The sequence below is a fragment of the Mobula birostris genome, chromosome X (assembly GCF_030028105.1).
Source record: "Mobula birostris isolate sMobBir1 chromosome X, sMobBir1.hap1, whole genome shotgun sequence".
NCBI lineage: Eukaryota > Metazoa > Chordata > Chondrichthyes > Myliobatiformes > Myliobatidae > Mobula > Mobula birostris.
Window position 1 is genome coordinate 27,551,548 of NC_092402.1, and position 20,807 is coordinate 27,572,354.

The following is a 20,807-nucleotide window of genomic DNA, read 5'->3' on the forward strand; positions in this document are numbered from 1 at the left end:
ATGGGATGAGTTAATAACAGGTTATATTGTGATTGAAGTTCCACCCTTTGTTTAAATAAATCAGTATTGGGGGAAATTGCATAAATATTATCTAAATCTTTAATTTGTTTTGAAATTCTATCTAATTCTGCTTTAGTTTGTTTTTTAAGTTTAGCTGAATAAGAAATAATCTGACCACGTAAAAATACTTTAAATGTATCCCATATAACTAATTTAGACATACCCCCTATATCATTAAAAAGAAAAAAATCTTTTATCTGGGTTTCAATGAAAGTGACAAAGTCAGAGTTTTGCAATAATGTCTGAGACATGCGCCAAGGTGGGCGGGCAAGAGTGACATCATCAAATTCAAAAGACAAACTCAGAGGCGCATGATCAGATATAGCAATAGCGTCATATTCGCAGGTTTTAACACTAGGCAAGAAGCGGGGATTGATTATAATATAATCGATCATCGAATATTTTTTATAAACGTGTGAGAAGAAAGAATATTCTCTATTATCGGGATAAAGATACCTCCACAAATCAATCAACCCAAAATCAGTCAAAAAGGAATTAATAAATGACGCGGATCGATTTGGAAGTTGCTGATTGGTTGAGCTCTTATCAATCATAGGATTTAAACAACAATTAAAATCTCCACCCATTATGAGCATATATTCATTTAAGTCAGGCAGTAAAGCAAATACCTTTTTAAAAAAAGAAGGATCATCTAAGTTAGGACCATACAAATTAACCAAAACAACTTTTCCGTTACAGATTGTTCCTTTAACAATTAAAAATCTACCATTAGAATCTGATTCAATATCCTCTTGAATAAATATATTAGGTTTAATGAAAATAGACACGCCTTTTGTTTTACTCTGAGAAGTAGAGTGGAGTTGCAAACCATTCCACCATCTAAAACATCTATTTCGATCTCCCGCCCTGATATGTGTCTCTTGAGCAAAAATTATATCAGGTTGGAATCGGTTAATAATTTTAAAAGTCTTCTTTCATTTAATAGGATGATTCCAACCACGTACATTCCAACTTATTATATTAATCTGTTTGAACAGCATACTATAATTTCATTCTACTTTATACATGCACAAAGCACAAACCACTGCAGGATGATCAAAGATGGCAGCGATGAAGAATACAACCAAATAAAAAACACGCATGCTCCGGAACCACCCAATGGGAAAAAACTAACTCTAAACCCACCCACCCACACCCGGAAACCCGAAAAAGGCAAGCGATCTACGATAGAATTCAAAGCTGCTGACTGTTCTCTCTGTGTTTTCTTTCCCTCCCCCCAGTTAGTAAAAAAGTAGAGTGACCTTGTGAGAAAGACAATAAAGGCTCAGCAAAAAAATGTATTTACATTCCATCGACTGATTAACAAGAAAGAACCAAAATAATGTTATCTCTTAGAGAGAAAAACCAGTGCCATGTTTAAGTTTAATATTAATTCCCTAAAAAAGCTTTAGATTCAGTTATAAAATGTTATAATAAAACAGAAAAAAATATATAAAAAGCCCTATTAGTAGGAAAAACTACCGAATAGCTACCAAGTATTAAATTAAAGGAACAAATCACCTTATCTTCTTCCCTCAGTCATAAAATGTCCAGAGATCATTTGAGCAGAGATACTTAAACCATAAAACTTTCCAAAGGAAAACCAATAATATGCAATAAAGAACAACTCTCCGTGTTCTTTAATTAGTCTCTCGATGAAATATACAAGTGACCTTCATAAATCTTCTTTCCAAAATGCGAATAATATAGAAATAGCCAAACAGCCTTTCAGATGGATCATTCAACAGCCGCGTCGGTGACAGCGGCAGGCAAAGCCTGAACAAAATCCAGTGCAGCTTTTGGATCAAAAATAGTACAAGGAGGAGAATTAGCAGGGAAAATTTTAATTCTTGTCAGATACCTCAAAGACGGGAAAAGATTCTTATCATATGCTTGTTTCATTACCAGGGCAAATTTTGATCTTTGTTCCATTATCCTTCTTCGATAATCTTCGTAGAAGTGGAGCTCAGATTCCATAAATCTGAAAACTCTCTGTTTTCTTGCCTGTCGCATTATTTGATCTTTAATTTTAAAGTGATGAAAGCAAACCAGGACAGATCTTGGTTTACTAGAGTCCTTCGATTTCGAGATAAACGTCCTGTGTGCCCTTTCTATAGCAGGCGGCTTTGATAGAATGGTAAGAAATAAAGTGTGGAAAAGCTACCAAAGTAAGTCGTTAGATCTCCATCTTCAGCTCCTTCCTGCAGCCCAACAATTCTTATATTCCTTCGTCGAGACCTAGTTTCCAGGTCTATAATCTTATTTTGATATCTTTCCAAACAAGTTGTAGATTCAGACAACTTTTGCTTAGTTATCTTCAATTCCTCTTCGTGTGAAATAACTTGAGTTTCCAGGTCTTTAAGTTTTCCCAGAAATGACTTCATTTCATTACTGTTCTTTTCCAGTTGGTCTTTAATTGATCCATTCTGATCCTTAATTGAATTCAGTGTCCGAACGATATCTTCAGCCCACGATGGCATTTCATCAGATCTTTCTTTTTGCACCTTTCCTTTCCCATTACCTTTATCACTAGGTTCAGGTAAATTCTTCCCACTTCTCATAGACATAGATATATTGATCGCCCTCAAGAATCAACAAGTAAAAATTTTAAATTCAAAGCTTAAACTAGGGGGAAAGAAAGAAAACTAAGAGCAGCAGAAAAATACTGCTACTCCATTGGCAGACAGGGGCGGTCCTCTCGAGAGAATATTTCAAATAGTGAGAGAGTCTAGGACCAGAGGGCACCAACTCAGAATAGAGGGACGTCCCTTCAGAATGAGGAGGAATTTCTTCAGCCAAAGGGTGGTGCATATGGAATTTATTACCACAAACAGCCGGAGGCCAAGTCATTTGGGTATATTTAAAGTGGAGGGTAATAGGTTTTTGATTAATAATTGACATTAGTAATTTGTATTGGCCTTGAATTTCCTAATAGTGAGTTGCCACTCACTATTAGACCTACATGATAAGTGTGAACTTACCATTTTCCTGCAAAAGCCAGTTTGTGTGTCAATGCAAGTCCCCGTGCAAAAGTGCAGTCTTACTTTGTAAATGCTGACACAGAGTGAGGTCAGAACAAAACAGTTGGCTAAACCATATTCCTATCTCAGTCAGCTATCTAAGTCATTGGATGACTGTGAATATTAGGGTAATATAGGTAACATTAAAAAAATGTTCAGAAATCAATAAAAATATTTTTAAAAGATGGTTAGAATGTAAAAAATAAACACTTATAATTTAGTAGTACACAAGGTTTTTTGCTAAGAAGATGTATGCAACTGCAGATTGAGAATTGAAAGTACTTCTTAGGGCAGTGACAGAAAGTATGTTTTTAAAATATAGATCACCAGATACTGATTTTTTGTTATACATGTACACAAAGGGTAGAGTTTGTTATCAGCCCAGCTACAGAATCCACTCTTGTCCCATGACAACTGTGCCAAATTGAATCAGATTCTTCATAGACTTAATTAACCCTAGGCTGAGGTTTGGACACTTCACAAGAAAGATTATCTATTTCCACTTGTGCTCCAAAGGAACAGGAGTGTGTAAACAGCCCATCAACCAATGCGCCTTTCATTCATATTATAATTCAACCCCATCTTTCTGCTTGTGTGTATATGGCTGAAATCTTCACCTTAACTTTGTCACCTTAGAATTAGCTCATTGCTGATGATTCATTCTTTAATTTCCATAACTGAATTTCTGAGTAACTCTGAAACAGCCCCAATTATAGCAAGAATGTTACGATGATGAACTGTAAACAAAAATACATCAATCATACAGGATTCCAGAATTATTATGAGTATTTCATGATCAAGTTTTTACATCTTGGACCTCTATCCATGAGACCAAAACATAAAATGCATGATTGCATGGCCAAAAATCCTAGTAGTTACATTGTCAAGTTCACCAATGACACGACAGTGGTGGGGCTCATCACCAACAAAGATGAGATGGCCTACAAAGTGGAGGTGGAAGAGCTTAAGTCCTGGTGGCAGGAAAATAACCTCTTCCTTAATGTCAACAAGACGAATGAGGTGGTTATTGACTTCAAGAGATCTCACACCACTCACACCCCACTTTACATCATCGACACAACAGTTTCAAACTCCTGGGAGCGCACATCTCACACAACCTGCACAATTACAAAAGATCACAAATGCCACTACTTTCTTAGGAGGCTGAAGTGAGCTGGACTATGCACATCTATACTCAGGTCATTCTAGAGATGCAGTAGAGAGTACCCTAACAAGCTATGTAGCTGATTGGTACAGAAGCTGCACAGTGTCAAGCAGGAAGGTTCTACAATGGGTAGTCAAAATTGCCCAACGCATCGCCAGCATTAGCCTACCCTCCATCAGGGACATATAGTATATACAGACAGGTGCTGGAAAAGGGCCAGAAATATCATTTGTGATCCCACCTACCCTGCTCATGAACTGTTTGCCCCACTCCCATCAGCGGGGAGGCTGCATAGCATCTATGCCAGGACCACCAGACTCAAAAACAGTTATTTTCTACAAGCAGTAAGGCCAATCAACACCTCAACCCACTAACCCACCCCTCCACCACTACAACTACTTTATCATTTCCTGTCAGTCACTTTATGTACAGACACTCCTTATGCCTAACATCACCTTATAGACATACAATCTATATACAGGATATAAGCTATCTTTTGTATTTATATTTATTGTTTTTATTATTATTATTATTATGTTCTTTATCTTTTAGGTGCATTGGATCCAGAGTATGAATTATTTTGTTTGCCTTTACACTTGTGTACAGGAAATATATATTTATGCACACTGCGGTGGGACATACACCTGAATTACAATAGTCTGAAATCCAAAAACATTTTTCTTGCATTAGTTAAATGGAACTTGTAGGTAGAATTTTGTGAAGAAGCCTTGGAACAAAACAATTACAGAGAGGCTGGGCAATAGTGCAGTGCATTATAGAACTTAGAAGTCGAGTGGTTTGGTAGCTCAGGTCATAGTTTAAATGCCAAAACTATAAATTGAGAAACATCATTCCACTTCAACGTAAAATCACAAGGTACTTTGTGTAAGTTCTGAGCGCTTCTGGGAAACAGCTTGGAAAATTTAAGTTTGCATACTGTTTAGTTCTTATGCTCCAGTTACGTTTGTATATGAACTTCTCATTCCAATTAAAATTAAACATTCAGGATACAAGATTACCTCAACAATCATTAAGACAGGAATGCTTACTATTGGAGAATGTTTCTTTCAAAGTGAAGACAGCAATCTTCATTTTAGACTTCACACAACTAATACATAGACTAATAGCCTTCCAAGACATTTTAGCAAGAAGACTTTTCAAATGTGTTGTCAACTTCAGCTGAGAGAAATATTATCAAAGGAGCAGGAATCTATTGTTGAAAACTGAATATGGATGAGTTTCCTAGCATTTCCTAGCATTATTGGTAAAAATAACGACTTTCTGCAATAAGCAATCCTGACCCGGATCTGGGCCGTACCCTCCAAATATCCAGACCTGCCTCCGTTTTTTTTTTGCACTACCTTACTTTCCCTTTTCTATTTTCTATTTATGATTTATAACTTAAATTTTTAATATTTACTATCGACTTGTAATCCAGGGAGCGGGAAGCACAGAATCAAATATCACTATGATGATTGTACGCTCTAGTATCAATTGTTTGGCGACAATAAAGTAAAACAAAGTAAGCTGCTTTGTAGAAAATCACATTGGAGTACAAATATGCCCATGAATAAGTCCTCCAGTAGAAAGCAACGGTACCCATGAATGCACACAAGAAAATTGTTGACAGGACACACACCTTTAAAATCTGGCAATGTATTTTTATTTAAACTCATTTCATTACCTACTCCCCCCCAAATACTCTCACTTTCTTGGAACAGACCAGAGGATGTGTTGTGTGGACTAGAGCCTGAACTCCTCAAGCAGCTAATACTTGTTGCAGATGTGGTCACCAGGAACCACAATGGGGCCCATCAGCTCCCACATCATGCAGACAGATCACATCACCTGATCCTGCATCCCTATTTCATTTAATCTGGTATCTTTTTAGTTATATAAAATTAATAGTATATAAGAATATCTTTACCTGTTCTTACCTACTACTTAGCTGTCCTCATTGCTGAAGTTTCTCAAGACAAATCCTTAGACTCTTAGGATCTTAGACTCCTCCACTGGCCCACTCACACTATGGCTGTTCTGACACTAGCCACTCAACTTAAAACTTGCTTCTTTTTACTTGCTCAAGTGAAACTCAGATGCAATGAGATTTGCTGTTTTTAATGATTCCCACTCTCTCACAGATCTTGCTCTCACTATTCCAAAGTATAACAAGACTTATGTGTCATATATGCCAATTTGCTGCTCGCCCTGCCATGCAGAAGTCAGGAAAAGCTGGTAAAATGAGGAATCTTCCATTTATGATAAATTCCACCTCATCTGAACTCATACATGAAAAGGGCTTTTGGCTGTCAAAGTGCTAGCATTCATAAGGGCACTCATATCCTTTCAGACATTTTCATTTAACCTGCTGACTTATAGAGGAAGCTGTCACCATCAGGCCTTGTCTCCAAAAGGCAGTGCAGGTTTTCTGTCATCCCTCCTCCTCACCCCCTCTGGCACTCTTCCTCCCATTATTGTATCATTCCTCAAGGGGAACAGCCACAGGCCCTTCAGCCTGACGAACCCCTCCTGATTATGGTGCCACCCAGTTAGTCCCAATGTCCTGTGCTTGGCCAGTCCCTCTAAGCCCCTCCCATTCCATATACCTATCAAAACGTTTCTTAATTGTACCTGTCTCAAGCACTTCTTCTGGCAGCTCATTCTATATACTCTACACTCTCTGTGTGAAATAGTTGACCTCCCTTTTAATTTTTTTGCCTCTCACCCTAAAACTAGTCTCCCTAGTTTTGGTCTCCCCTACCCTAGCAAAAAGACTTTTATAATTTACCTTATCTATGTCTCTCATTATTTTAAACATTTATATAACATTTATATGCCTCTCATTCTCCTGTGTGACAATGAATAGTGGCATAGCCTGATAGCCTGGTCATCATCTGCCTATAACTTGGGCCCTCTACATCTGGCAACACCTTCATAAATATTTTCTACACTCTTTCCAGTTTAACCATACCTTTCCTACAATAGAGCCTCAGCAATGACTTGTATAACTACAATAAAGTGTCCCAACTCTTGTACTCAGTGCCCCGAATGATGAGAGCCAGTGTGCTAAATGCTGTCCACCTGTGGCAATGCTTTCAACTAAATAGTACAGTTAGAATATTTTAGTGAAACAAAAATACAACTTCTAAATAACAAATTCACCCCTCATTTGCCTAAAGCTGCTAGAAACTGTATTACAATATAATGAACAAAACAAACTCCAAGCACCAGGAAAAGATGAGACAAATGAAGCAATGCTTGATGAATAAAGGATTTAGAGATTTTTTTTTTTAAACTTGCAATTTGCAGTGAGATATTTCCAGAGAGCAGAACCTATGGTGGACAAAACCACAGCTTTTGTTGAGGGTATGAATTACAAACGTTTGTAAGTAATGGAAAGGAGGTGGTTTTAGTTCAAGATTGAGGGTGGGGGATAATTGTAAAATTTTAAGACAAGAATGAACTACAGCAAAGAAACTTTTCTATTTTGAAGAAGTGTAAATATGCCTGTAAAAATTTATAATAAATTATTATATGAGTGATTGGGCAATGAATACTCATCTCCAGGTTGAATTGGTTTGTTTGTAAGGCGAGGATCACCAATAAAGACTTTGAGATCAGTCATGTTGCATGCTAGATCACACCCAATCGGATAATCACTATCTAACAGCCACAACTGACTCCTCCCTGAGGCACATAGTTCTTACGGTTGAAACTGACTCCTCCCTGGAGCAAGCAGCTCACACCGTAACCTGTCATTTACATCCAACTAACTCCATGCAGGCAGAATACTGCACCATCAATATGACAAATACCACTACATGTAGTCCACCTTAAGTGAAGGCTCTTTAATCCTCTCCTCTATGGCTCATTGCCCACATGGCCAATCCCCTGCTCAGGTGATCTGAGGCTGCAAGAAATATCGATGGCTAATAACTGTGTTCATACGGTCTCAGTTCACAGGCAGGGCCTTCCCACTTGCTCTCCTGCACTTGTACCTTTCTTATTTAAATCATACAGTACATAGGGAATATAATTGTGCACTTGTTTTGTTAGATAATTGAGCAGAATAAGCAATAATTTGGAAAGAAGCAGTAAAAAGTCTTAATGCCAGTTTACCAAAAGATATTTCATTTTCAATGATGCTACTTTATTTATCTTTTAGGAGGCAGCACTACAGCAATTACAGACTCAATCCCTTGAGGTAATTGGATAATTCATATTTGAAGCCTCCAATTATGAGCCTACAGTTTATCTCAGGATTCCTTATACAGTATTTTAAACTCAAACAATCATATAACAAAAATGTATTTCAGCTTTATTTGAATTTTAAATTTCTCTATAAATCTAGATTACAAAACTCCACTTTAATTGTTCCTAGCCTTCGAAGTCTGAATTTTCAGTCAGAGTGGTCATTGTGCTATGTTGTAATTCAAAGTGGGAAAGAGTAACTAAACAAAAATCTCTAGACATTTATTTGCACTTGCTCTCCTCTGAATACATTATAATAATTTAGGTTTTGCAGGCTTTGAAAAAAAACCTTCATGACACCTCTTGAAAAAGCATGATCTCTGTTGAATGTTATTTCAGTTTCCTGCTCTTGAGACCAGAGAGCAGTGAGAGAACAGTACAAGCGGCACAGGAGCATAGCAGCTAACGTAATGCTAATACAGCGCCAGCAATCACCACTGCCTGCAGGAGTTCGGTATGTTCTCCCCATAACTGCATGAGCTTCGTCCAGGTGCTCCAGTTTCCTCCCACACTCTAAAGATGGACAGGTTAGTAGACAGATTGGTTCCATGGGTGTAAATGGGCAGTACAAGGCCGTTGGGCTGAAAGGGCCTGTTACTGTACAGTATCTCGAAATCAATAAAATAATGGCTGGGTAGTCACACCACTGGGGTCACCTCATAATGTGTAGCCAAACAGAATACAATTTAAAATATGTATATATTTAAATCTTTATTTCTACTATACAGTTTTGATATTACAAGATTTTATTTATTATTTCCTTTGTTTTAGTGAGAAAAAAATTAAAACTTTAAACCTACGGCTAAGCTGTTCCTGTGAATTTGACTCATAAGTCAAATTCCCTCTGCCTGAAGGAGTTCGTACGTTATCCCCATGACTGAGGTGGGTTTCCACCCATGTTCCAAAGGTTAATAGGTTCATTGGTCACATGGGCGTAATTGGATGGTGCAGGTTCATTAGGCCGGAAGGGCCTGTTACCTTGATGTATCTGGAAATAAAAAGTTTAGGGACAATATTAGGACTCAGACCAGCATTTAATCTCCAGCATGTTTTGTATTTCTGGGTAAACAAGCTCAATGAAATCTCTGTGTAATATATGACTTGCGGCTGCATCTCGTCTTGGACTACACCCCAAGGTTTTGAAAGAGGTGGCTGAAGAGGTATTAGTAGTAATCATTCAAAAAGTACTAGATTCTGGAATGGTTCTGGAGGACTAAAAAATTCCAAATGTCACTCGATTCCTGAAGGAGAGCGGCAAAAGACAGCAAATTATAGGCCAGTTAGCCTGACTTCAGTGGTTGGCAAGATTTTAGTGTCGATTTTTAAAGATGTGGTTTAGGATATTTGGAGGCACATGATAAAACAAGCCAAAGTCAGCATAAATTCTTTAAGGGGAAATCTTGACTGACAAATCTGTTGGAAGCATTTGAGGAAATTACAGGCCGGATAGAAAAGGGAGAGTCAATGGATGTTGTTTACTTGGATCTTCAGGCAAGGTGCCGTACTTGAGGCTGCAAAACAAGATAAGAGCCCATGGTATTAGAGGAAATAAACTATCATGGACAGAAGATTTGCTGACTGGCTGGAAACAAAGAGAGGGAATAAAGGGGGTCTTTTCTGAATGTCTGCCGGTGAATAGCGGTGTTCCACAGGGGTTAGTGTTGGGACCACTTCTTTTTATGTTATACGTCAATGATTTGCATGACAGAATTGATGGCTTTGTTGCCAAGTTTGCAAATGATACATAGATAGGTGAAAGGGCAGGCAGTGTTAAGGAAGCAGAAGTCTGTAGAGGGTCTTGGACAGATTAGCAGAATAGGCAAAGAAGTGACAGATGGAATACAGCGTAGGGGAGTATCAGGCCATCCGTTTTGGTGACAAAATAAAAGCATAGACTATTTTCTAAATGGGGAGCAAATTCTGAAATGAGGGGTGCAAAGGGACATGGGAGTCCTAGTGCAGGATTCCTTTAAGGTTAACTTGCAGGTTGAGTTGGTAGTAAGGAAGGCAAATGCAATGTTAACTTGCACTTCAAGAGGACTAGAATATAAAAGCAAGGATGTAATGCTGAAGCTTCATAAGGCATTGGTCAGACCACGCTTGGAGTGTTGTGAACAGGTTTGGGTCCCTTATCGAGGAAAGGATGTGCTGGCACTGGAGAGAGTCCAGAGGAAGTTCATGAGAATTTTCTCCGGACTGAAAAGATTAACAAATGAGGAGAATATGATGGTTCTGTGCCTGTACTCATTGGAATTCAGAAGAGTGAAAGGAGCTCTCATTGAAACCTATTCGATATTGAAGGCCTAGATAGAGTAGATTTGGAGAGGATGTTTTCAATCGTGGGAGAGTCTAGGATCAGAGAGCACAATCTCAGAATAGAAGCATGTCCCTTTAGAGTAGAGATGAGGAGGAATTTCTTTAGAAAATTGGCTAACAGTGAACCACAGCCACATTCATTTGAAAGGCATCAATGGCCTGGTTAAAAGACTTTAGTAATGTAAGTTACTTGCTTAAATAATTTTATTTTAATATTTATAATAATTTGCCGCCATTTTATGAGGCATATAATTAAATGTTTCTTATATACTTTTTTTTTTACATAAGAGACGTTACACAACAATTCCAAATTTCAGTGAGGGCAGAAAGCTATCAAAGGCCTTTGGGATGTTTTGAGGTCAGGACCTTAAGATCTGATGCCTGTGGGCTGCTTGCAGTAAGAAGCCTGCCTTACTTCATATTACACCACTCAAAGACAAAACATTAGTGTAACCAGCCCTCTATACTAGAATACATCAGTACTGGCAGACAGGGGGTTTGGTTATTGAAATGGATTTAACATGACCCAAAATTTCCTCATGCAGCTTGGTGTCAAAATTCACTTGAATATACTCCCCAGAAAGCATCATGGGACACTAAAAGCATTATATAAATATGAGTTGCTATGATGCAATTAAGTGTTTATAGCAGAGAATAATAAGCTAAATCACCTCCCTTTCAATTTGTAGGCTGACAAAAACAGAATATTTGGAATTCACTATTCAAAAGCTAATGCACATTCAGATGTTATGGAAGTCAAGACAATATGAGGAATTGAACAATAATTTTGTTCGTTACTTTTGGTCATCTGCTCAAATGTTTTTGGTGTTTGATAATGAAACTCAGTAACGTGCTCTCTATACATGCCACTGGGTAAGTACTATACTTCACTGCTTGTTGTCATTGATGCCTTTTTCACAAATTGTTATTATATTTTTGGTTTGAAAATGTTTCAGAGATTTTATCTAGTTTGGTTTTTGTATTGTAGGTGAAGATCTGATTAAATGTTATCAGCCTGTACACATCCAACTATTGCCATATTATTGTTTGTCTTTCAGAAAGTATAAGAACTCATGGTGAAATCCCACCAAGCCACAAAAGACTCAGAATAAAGTGAGTTGTTAGCCTCGGTTCACCAGCCCGTACACCTCACATAGAATAACATATGGTTGAAATGAAAGAATATCCAACCTGTATTTAGAAACTGCATTTTGGTGTGAACAAGGACAGATACTGTACACTGGGGAAAAGGCAGAATTTTAACAATCCACCTTCTGGTACATACAGCAATGATTCCAGTGCATCAAGATTAATTGTAGATTTAAGGTCTGCCTTTATCAGCTCTAACACATAAATTAAATGTACTATCACAAATGCTATATGCTATAGAGACATTACAGTAAAATAACCCTTCGTGGCAAGTGATCATAATATAATTGAATTCACCCTGAAAATTGAGAAGGAGAAGCTAAAGTCAGAGTGTTACAGTGTTACAGTGGAGTAAAGAGAATTACAGAGACATGAGAGAGGAGTTGGCCAGAATTGATTGGAAAAGAACACTGGCAGGGATGACGGCAGAGCAGCAATGGCTGGAATTTCTGGAAGCAATTCGGAAGGCACAGGATATATACATCTCAAAGAGGAAGAAGTATTCTAAAGGAAAGATCACTCAACCATGGCTAACAAGAGATGTCAAAGCCAACATAAAAGCAAAAGAGAAGGCATATACTGTAATGGAGCAGAAACTGGTGGGAAGTTAGAGGATTGGGAAGGTTTTAAAAATCAAAAGAAGACAACTTAAAAAAGTCATAAAGAAGGTAAAGATGGAATACAAAATTAAGCTAGCCAATAATATTAAAGAGGATAGCAAAAGTTCGTTCAGATATATAAAGAGTAAAAGAGAGGTGAGAGTAGATATCGGACCACTGGAAAATTATGATGGAGAGGTAGTAATGGGGGACAAGGAAATGGCAGATGAACTGAATAAGTATTTTGCATCAACCTTTACTGTGGAAGACACTTGCAGTATGATGAAAGTTCCAGGTGTCGGGGGACATGAAGTGTGTGAAGTTACCATAACTCAAGAGAAGGTTCTTGAGAAACTGAAAGGCCTGAAGGTAGATAAGTCACCTAGAACAAATAGTGTACACCCCAGGGTTCTGAAAGAGGTGGCTGAAGAGATCATGGAGGCATTAGTAATGATCTTTCCAGAATCACTAGATCCTGGAATGGTTCCGAAGACTGGAAAATTGCAAATGTCACTCTGTTCTTCAAGAAGGGAAAGAGGCAGAAGAAACAACTCAGTGGTTGGGAAGATGTTGGAATCGATTATTAAGGATGATGTCTCAGGGAACAGGATATACTAAGGAGAATCAGTTGATGTTGTTTACTTGGATTTTCAGAAGACGTTCGACAAGGTGCCGCACACAAGGCTGCTTAACAAGCTATGAGCCCATGGTATGACAGGAAAGATTCTAGCATGGATAAAGCAGTGGCTGATTGGTAGGAGACAAAGACTGGGAATAAAGGCAGAATTTTCTAGTTGGCTGCCAGTGACTAGTGATGTTCCACAGGGGTCTGTGTTGGGACCGATCCTTTTTACGTTATTTGTCAGTGATTTGGATGATGGAATTGATGGCTTTGTTGCAAAGTTTGCAGACAATATGGAGATCAGTGGAGGGGCAGGTAGTTTTGAGGAAGGAGAGAGGATACAGAAGGAGTTAGGCAGATTAGGAGAATGGACAAAGAAGTGGCAGATGGAGTACAGTGTCAGGAAGTACATGGTCATGCAATTTGGTAGAAGAAATGAAAGGGTTGACTATTTTCTAAATGGAGAGAAAATACAAAAAACTGAGGCACTAGGAAACTTGGGAGCCCTTGTACAGAATTCCATAAATATTAATTTTCAGGTTGAGTCTGTGGTGAGGAAGGCAGACACAATGTGAGCATACATTTCAAGAGGACTAGAATATAAAAGCAAGGATGTAATGTTGAGATATTATAAGGTACTGGTGAGGCCTCACTTGGACTATTATGAGCAGTTTTGGGCCCCTTATCTGAAAAGGGATGCGCTGAAACTGGAGAGGGTTCAAAGGAGGTTCACAAAATTGATTCCAGGATTGAATGGCTTGAGATATGAAGAGTGTTTGATGGCTCTGGACCTGTATTCCCTAGAATTCAGAAGATTGAGGGGTGACCTCATTGAAACCTATCAGCTGGTGAAAGGCCTTGATAGAGTGGATATGGAGAGGATGTTTCCAATGGTGGGAGAGTCTAAGACCAGAGGACACAGCCTCAGAATAGAATGGAGATGAGGAGGAATTTGTTTAGCAGAGAGTAGTGAATCTATGGAATTCTTTGCCACATATATATATTTAAGGCAGAGGTGGATAGATTCTTGATTGGTCAGGTCACGAAGGGATACAGGGAGAAGGCTGGAGACTGGGGCTAAGAGGAAAATTGGATCAGCCATGATGAAATGGTGGAACAGACTAGATAGGCTAAATGGCCTAATTCTGCTCCTACATCTTATGTTCTTATAGTCTTATGGCAATGGGTAATCATTTAATAATTAGTGGTCATGCAAATGACAACAAAACACCTGAACTGTGCCTTCTACAAACACTGCATAACTTAATAAAATACAATTTCTTTTAATATAAAATTTTCAGTAAGTCCACTCTCCTTGACAATGTTGTTGTTGCGTAATATGTCTGTCTAGACTTGCTACATCCACATTTTGGAAAAGGAAACTTTACATTTCAGGTTTTTCATTTTTGTTTTTGAGACTCAAATACTTTCACCCATTCAGCTCATTGTTGCCAGAATTCCTTGTAATGAAACTTAGCAGCAGCAGAATATTGCTTGAATTTGTCATCAATGACTCTTAATATCTAATTGACCTATTTTGGTCCTTATTCAAACATAGATGGCCTTCTCAACCATGCCTTTCTCACTTTTGTTTTTGGCCAGTGAGCTAATTATTGGCTTCAGTTTCTCTCAATATTCTGTGCAATTGAGACACACAGACCTAACTGATATTTTTTTATATTATGAATATTTAACATAGAGTGAATGTTGTATGAATGATCTTTAAATTCTTGTGTGTATTTTTGAATTTGACATTGCTGAGTGAATGTGATGTGTCTATTTACATCTGAATCCAGTGAAGTGAACAAACTTTCAATAAATATTTCTCAAGCGTAATACAGAACACCAAATATCAATTGTCCAGTTAGTTTGCATTATTTTTAAACTGACACAAGCAAATTGTTTGAAGAACATTTGGAGAGAACGTAAGTGATCTGGTTGGCTAGATAAGGCTGCAGATGGGCTGAGAGCATTTTTTGATAAGGCACTTTGAAATGTAGTGTAAAGGAAATTATCCTTAATCTCACATTTGCAGCCCCTTATATGAGCACTCATTCTGCTGAAGTAGTGTATAATAAATGCAAAATATCTCTCTGAAATGAGTGACATTTCCTCTAGCAAATCAGCCAGGCTGCAGTTGGATGGAGGGTACTTAAATTTGTTAGTCTAAGCCATCAAATGATATGTTTGCACTCCAGTACAATCCTTGACTGTCTCACCTAGCAACACCACTATAATTCAAACAGAAACCATATTAAAGTTCAACAAACAAATACACATGAGGTTCCTTATACAACTTCTCAGCAAAATGTTTCTCCAGCAATGACCATAAACAAGTGAGCATGTTCAAATGTTTAAAAGCTGTTGTTTGTGATCTTTTTGTTAACTGTGCAAGTCAGTGGGAATCACAGCTATTTCACCTTCCTGCAACAGAATGATACAAATATGTCTTCATTCTCCAGATGCCTTGCCCAAAATGGTTACTCTCCTTATTAAGATGCTTTTAAGGTATAACCGAACATTGCTTCTTTGGCTGATAATACAAAGGCTATAATTTTAACTATGCTATTTTACCTCTTAATGCTAATTTTGCCAAATGAAGAATGAGGTATTTAGCATTTATTTCAAGAGGAATAGAATAGAAAAGCAAGGAGATAATGCTGAATCTTTATAAGACACTAGTCAGGCCACACTTGGAGTACAGTCAACAGTTTTGGGCCCCATATCTCAGAAAGGATGTGTTGTCATTGGAGAGAGTCCAGGGGAGGTTCACAAGGATGATTCCGGGAATGAAGGGGTTAACACAGGAGGAGTGTTTGGCAGCTTTGGGCCTGTACTCACTGGAACTTAGAAGAATGCATGGGTGGGGTGGAATCTTATGGAAACCCACTGAAAGTTGAAAGGACTAGATAAGGTGGATACAGAGAGGATGTTTTCTATGATGAGGGTATCTGGAACTAGAGGGCACAGCCTCAAAATTGAGGGGTGAACATTTAGAACAGAGGTAAGGGGGAATTTTTTTAGCCAGAGAATAGTGAATCTGTGGAATACTCTGCCACAGACTGCAGTGGAGGCCAAGTTCGCTGGTATATTTAAGGCAGAAGTTGATAGTTTTCTGATCAGTCAGGGCATCAAAGGATATGGCTAGAAGGCAGACGTATGGGGTTGAGTGGGATACAGGATAGGCCAGACTCGATGGGCTGAATGACAGAATTCTGTTCCTATGAATATGGTGTTATGGTATCATTTTCCCAGAAGTTAAAAACAGATAAATGGGAAGCTCTTTCCTTCATCCATTTCTAGATACAAAACTTCCTGCTTGATCTCAGCCTAAAATCCACACATTATCAGATTGATGTCTTCTTCTGATTGCTTGCTGCAGTTTCCAGACTAAGAGCTGAATCCTTAAATTTTATCAATGTATTTGAGCCAAGATGCCAAGACAAATGGAGTAATAAAAACAGAAAATGCTGGAGGTATGTGTGAGGTTAGGCAGCACCCAAAGAGAAAGAACCAGAGTTAACAGTTCAGAGCAAAGTTGCAGAGTTGGAGAACACCGGAGAGACATGAGGGGTGGGGGAGGGGGTGGAGAGGAAGACCAAGGTTCTTCAGCTGCCACTTTGCTTTTGGTCAACACACACAAAATACTGGAGGAACTCAGCAGCCAGGCAGGATCCATGGAAAAAAGTACAGTCAATGTTTCCGGCTGAAGCCCTTCAGCAGGACAGGAGAAAAAAAAAGTTGAGGGGTAGATTTAAGACGTGGGGGGAGGGGAGAGAGAAACACAGGGTAATAGGTGAAACCTGGAGGGGGAGGGATGAAGTAAAGAGCCTTTGCTTTTGGTGCTGTTTAAGCATCAGAGAAGAGTTAATTAATCATAACTGATTGTAGGTGAAGTTCACCATTTTCTGAAAACAATATTCCACAGTTGTCTTGTTTAACAGCACCTCACAACTCATGAATCAACCAGTTGTTAAGAGAACTTTTGGAATTACCATGAAGCCTGCAGAAGTATTCAGCACTGTGAGCTCAAAATATGTGAACTGGTGCAGATGTCCAGATAGTTTCTCTATAACAAGCTAAATATTAGACTTTAGTACACTGAGTGGCAAACAAACCTTTGTGGTGATGCATTATAATGTACTTTCCTTCACTAAAATTGACAGATGGTTTGAGGAAATGCTTCTGTTATGAACTTCTGCTGGAAGGCAAGCCCTTCTGAGGTTTCAACATGGTTCACTGCAACCAATAATTTATTCATCTAGTGCAAGCTTGCTAGACTGAGATGGTGGGTGAATTCCATTGAATGATTCATAAGCAGCAGATAATTTCACGATGTTTTTCAAGCAGTTATCACTAATTTATTTCACCGCAGATAATTGGAGATAAAAAAGTTCAGTTTTCAATATTCAAAGTAAATTTATTATCAAAGTATGTACCGTATATGTTAGCATATACCAAATTGAGATTCACTTTCGTCCAGGTGTTTATAGGAAATTTATGAAAACCTATACGTAAACAGAGAAATGTGCAAAAGAAGATGAACTGTACAAATAAAAAATAATACTGAGAACATGAGTTGTAAAGAGTCCTTGAAAGTGAGCCACTGAATCAATTTAGAGTTGTGGTAAATGAAGTTGTCCACACACGTTCAGAGCCTGATGGCTGTAGGGTAATAACTGTTCCTGAACTTGGTAGTGTGGGGCCCAAGGCTCTTGTACCTCCTGATCAGTGGTAGTAGTGAGAAGAACATAATGCAATACCTCTGCAGACATTTCCTGAAAACAATAAAAGGAAATAATGGAAGTTGTTATATTATTCTTAGCAATAGTTATATGTTCAGGAATTTTAAAAATTAAGTATGTATGGTTTGAATATTATATGAAGCAAAGGCTGCTCTTCAGCAGATCATGCACTTTGCAGAAGAAGACTGAGCGAGAGGAGCATGTCATGATCATTATTAATTCTTTATAATTATTTGATGTATATTCAATATTGGTTCTTATTTCTGAAATTCTTAGAGTAATGTCTTTTTGATCATAAGATTTTGACTTGTGGACAGCATGAAATAGTGACCTTCATTGCCAGTCGCTAATGATCTCAGAGGCACCTAAGGGCAACTGTATATTTCAGATGTGAGCTATTTATGGCAGAACCGGTAGGGGTTTTATGATTCCACATCCTTTGTGAAACAGTTTGGTTTATATACCATTTTTCTCTATTAATAACTCATTTATTATCAGATTTACATAATTTAGTTTCAATACCAGTACTGAAACTTTATTTGGTTGACAGATATAATGAATTTTGGACAAAACCCCATTTTTTTATCCAATATCTCTTTTGCATGGAATGTAACATTCCATATCACTAAGATTATCACCCATGGAGTCTGTTGCTACCATCAGCTTTTCAAACAGCGCTTTCTAGTTTACAAGGACTCATTGCGAACAACAGTCAGATTATGGAAAACTAGCTTGGATCTAATTCTGTTCTCAGAAAGTATATATCCACTTTGCAGCAAGATTGACTGGCAGTGAAGACCTGATGTTCATCTTCGTTAGCAAGGAGAATATCAGCCTAAATTGTTTCTGTCGACACCAGCCATGGTGAAGTTCACAGCCACATCTATGGATCAGTGCTGCAGAACTCCAGCTGATAACCATTCTGCTACTATAACCTCCCATATTTCTAATTGATCAGTTGCATTCCTTACTTTGGACTCCTTGCTATCTGGAAACTGATTCTAAGCTTCTGTACTCAATAAACAAATGTTTCTTGGGAATAGACTGAGAATCTTTATGCCAGAATATGTTTAATTGTGTGAAGCTCTGAATTCACAATATTTAATTTTAGACACACAAGGAATCTATGGCAAAAGATCCAAGCATTAGAAAGAGACTCAGTAGTCATGTTGTTTTTAGGTAATGCACTAAGCATGGAAGAAAGGGAGAAAATCATTTCTCAAAAGGTTGATAAGCAATGCCCAGCTTAGATGAGGGTTCAGTTATCAGGAAGTTGTTCATTAAAAGAGCAATGATTAAAGTAAGTATGGAATTGTTACAGCACAGAAGGAAGCCACTTGACCCATCAAAGCCCTGCCAGCATTTAGAACAACCCTATCATTCTTATTTGCCCACTTTTCCCCTGCAACCATGTAAATTATCCTCTTTCAGGTGCCTATCCAATTGTCTTTTGAAAGCATTGATTGATTTATTTTCTACAACTTCAACAGTCAGTGAATTCCAGATCGTAATTATTGTCGGTGCAAAAATAGTTTTTGTTAACACCCCCTTTGTTTTGTTTGTCCAATATTTAAAAAACTTTGACCCCTCTACCCATTTAACCCAGCTTCTCTCCATCTACTTTATCTAAACTACTCATCATTTTACACACAGGAGACACAGACTGCAGATACTGGAATCTGGAGCAAAAGACAATACTGGATGAATTCAGCAGGGTCAGGCAGCATCTCTGGAAGGAAATGGACAATCAGCATTTCAGGTCGAGACTTTATTGACACCCATCAAACCTCCTCCCAAACTTAATCATTATCAGGAGAACAACAACAACTTCTTCAGATTAACCTTAATGATTCTAGAAGATCTTCAGTGTGCTCTCTCCTTGAAGGAGGTTGTGGACAACAGATACCATGCAGGAAGTATAAAAGCAATTGCCAGGTATATATCTGAGATGAGGGAGAAGTAGGAAGCATATGCTATCTTTATCTGTAATCAATTACAGATCCTGGGGCATGCAAAATCCTCCGAAACCAATATAATGGCAAATGGCTTTTATCAGGCTTCCTGGATGCTCACGAAAGTTTAAGTGAAACTGGAATGTGTGCAGGGAAGATATAATTGGAAGCAGATTTGGCTTAAATATTGTACCTAATGACATACCTCATTAGACAGACTTACTTGCGCATGTTTAGGTTTTAAATTTATTTTGTTCACAGACTTGCCTCACTCTGGGCTGATATTGGTATTGGGTTATTATTGTCACATGTACTGAGATACAGTGAAAAACTTGACTTGTATACTGTTCATACAGATCAGATAATTGCATAGTGCATTGATCTAGAGTAAGGTAAAACAACAACAATGCGGAATAAAGTGTAAAAGATACAGTACCAAACGAGTGTAATGCAAGATCATAATAAGGTCCACTGTGAGGCCAAGAGTCCACCTTGTCATAGAAAAGGGTCTCGGCCTGAAACGTTGACTGTACCTCTTCCTAGAGAAGCTGCCTGGCCTGCTGCGTTCACCAGCAACTTTGATGTGTGTTCCCCATTTAAGAGTCTGATATCAGTAGTACGTTCGACTCTTGAATGGTCTTTGAGCCTAGTGGTACATGCTTTTAGAATATCATATCTTCTGCTCTTTGGAAGAAGGGAGAAGAGAGAATGTCCGAAGTGTATGGGGTCTTTGATTATACTGAGGCAACAGGAAGTATAGACAGAGTCCATGGATGGGAGGCTGATGTGTGATGTCCCATGATGTGTGGGCTGTGAGCTCTGCAGTTTCTTGTGCTCATGTGTGGAGCAATTGCCATTCTAAGCCATCATGCATCCAGACAGGATGCTTTCTATGGTGCACTGATAAAAGCCGGTAATAATCGATGGG

General features: G+C 38.3%; 1 long non-coding RNA gene across 2 annotated transcripts; it reads left to right on the top strand.

The window, feature by feature from the left end:
* Positions 1-8,853: 8,853 nt before the first annotated feature.
* On the top strand, positions 8,854-20,033 carry LOC140191930 (uncharacterized). Of its 2 annotated transcripts, XR_011883965.1 has the most exons (5): positions 8,854-9,023; positions 9,268-9,378; positions 11,502-11,685; positions 11,871-11,925; positions 19,581-20,033. It is a non-coding gene; the product is annotated as an uncharacterized lncRNA (long non-coding RNA). The 2 variants fall into 2 exon arrangements; XR_011883964.1 differs by lacking the exon at positions 9,268-9,378.
* Positions 20,034-20,807: the final 774 nt, after the last annotated feature.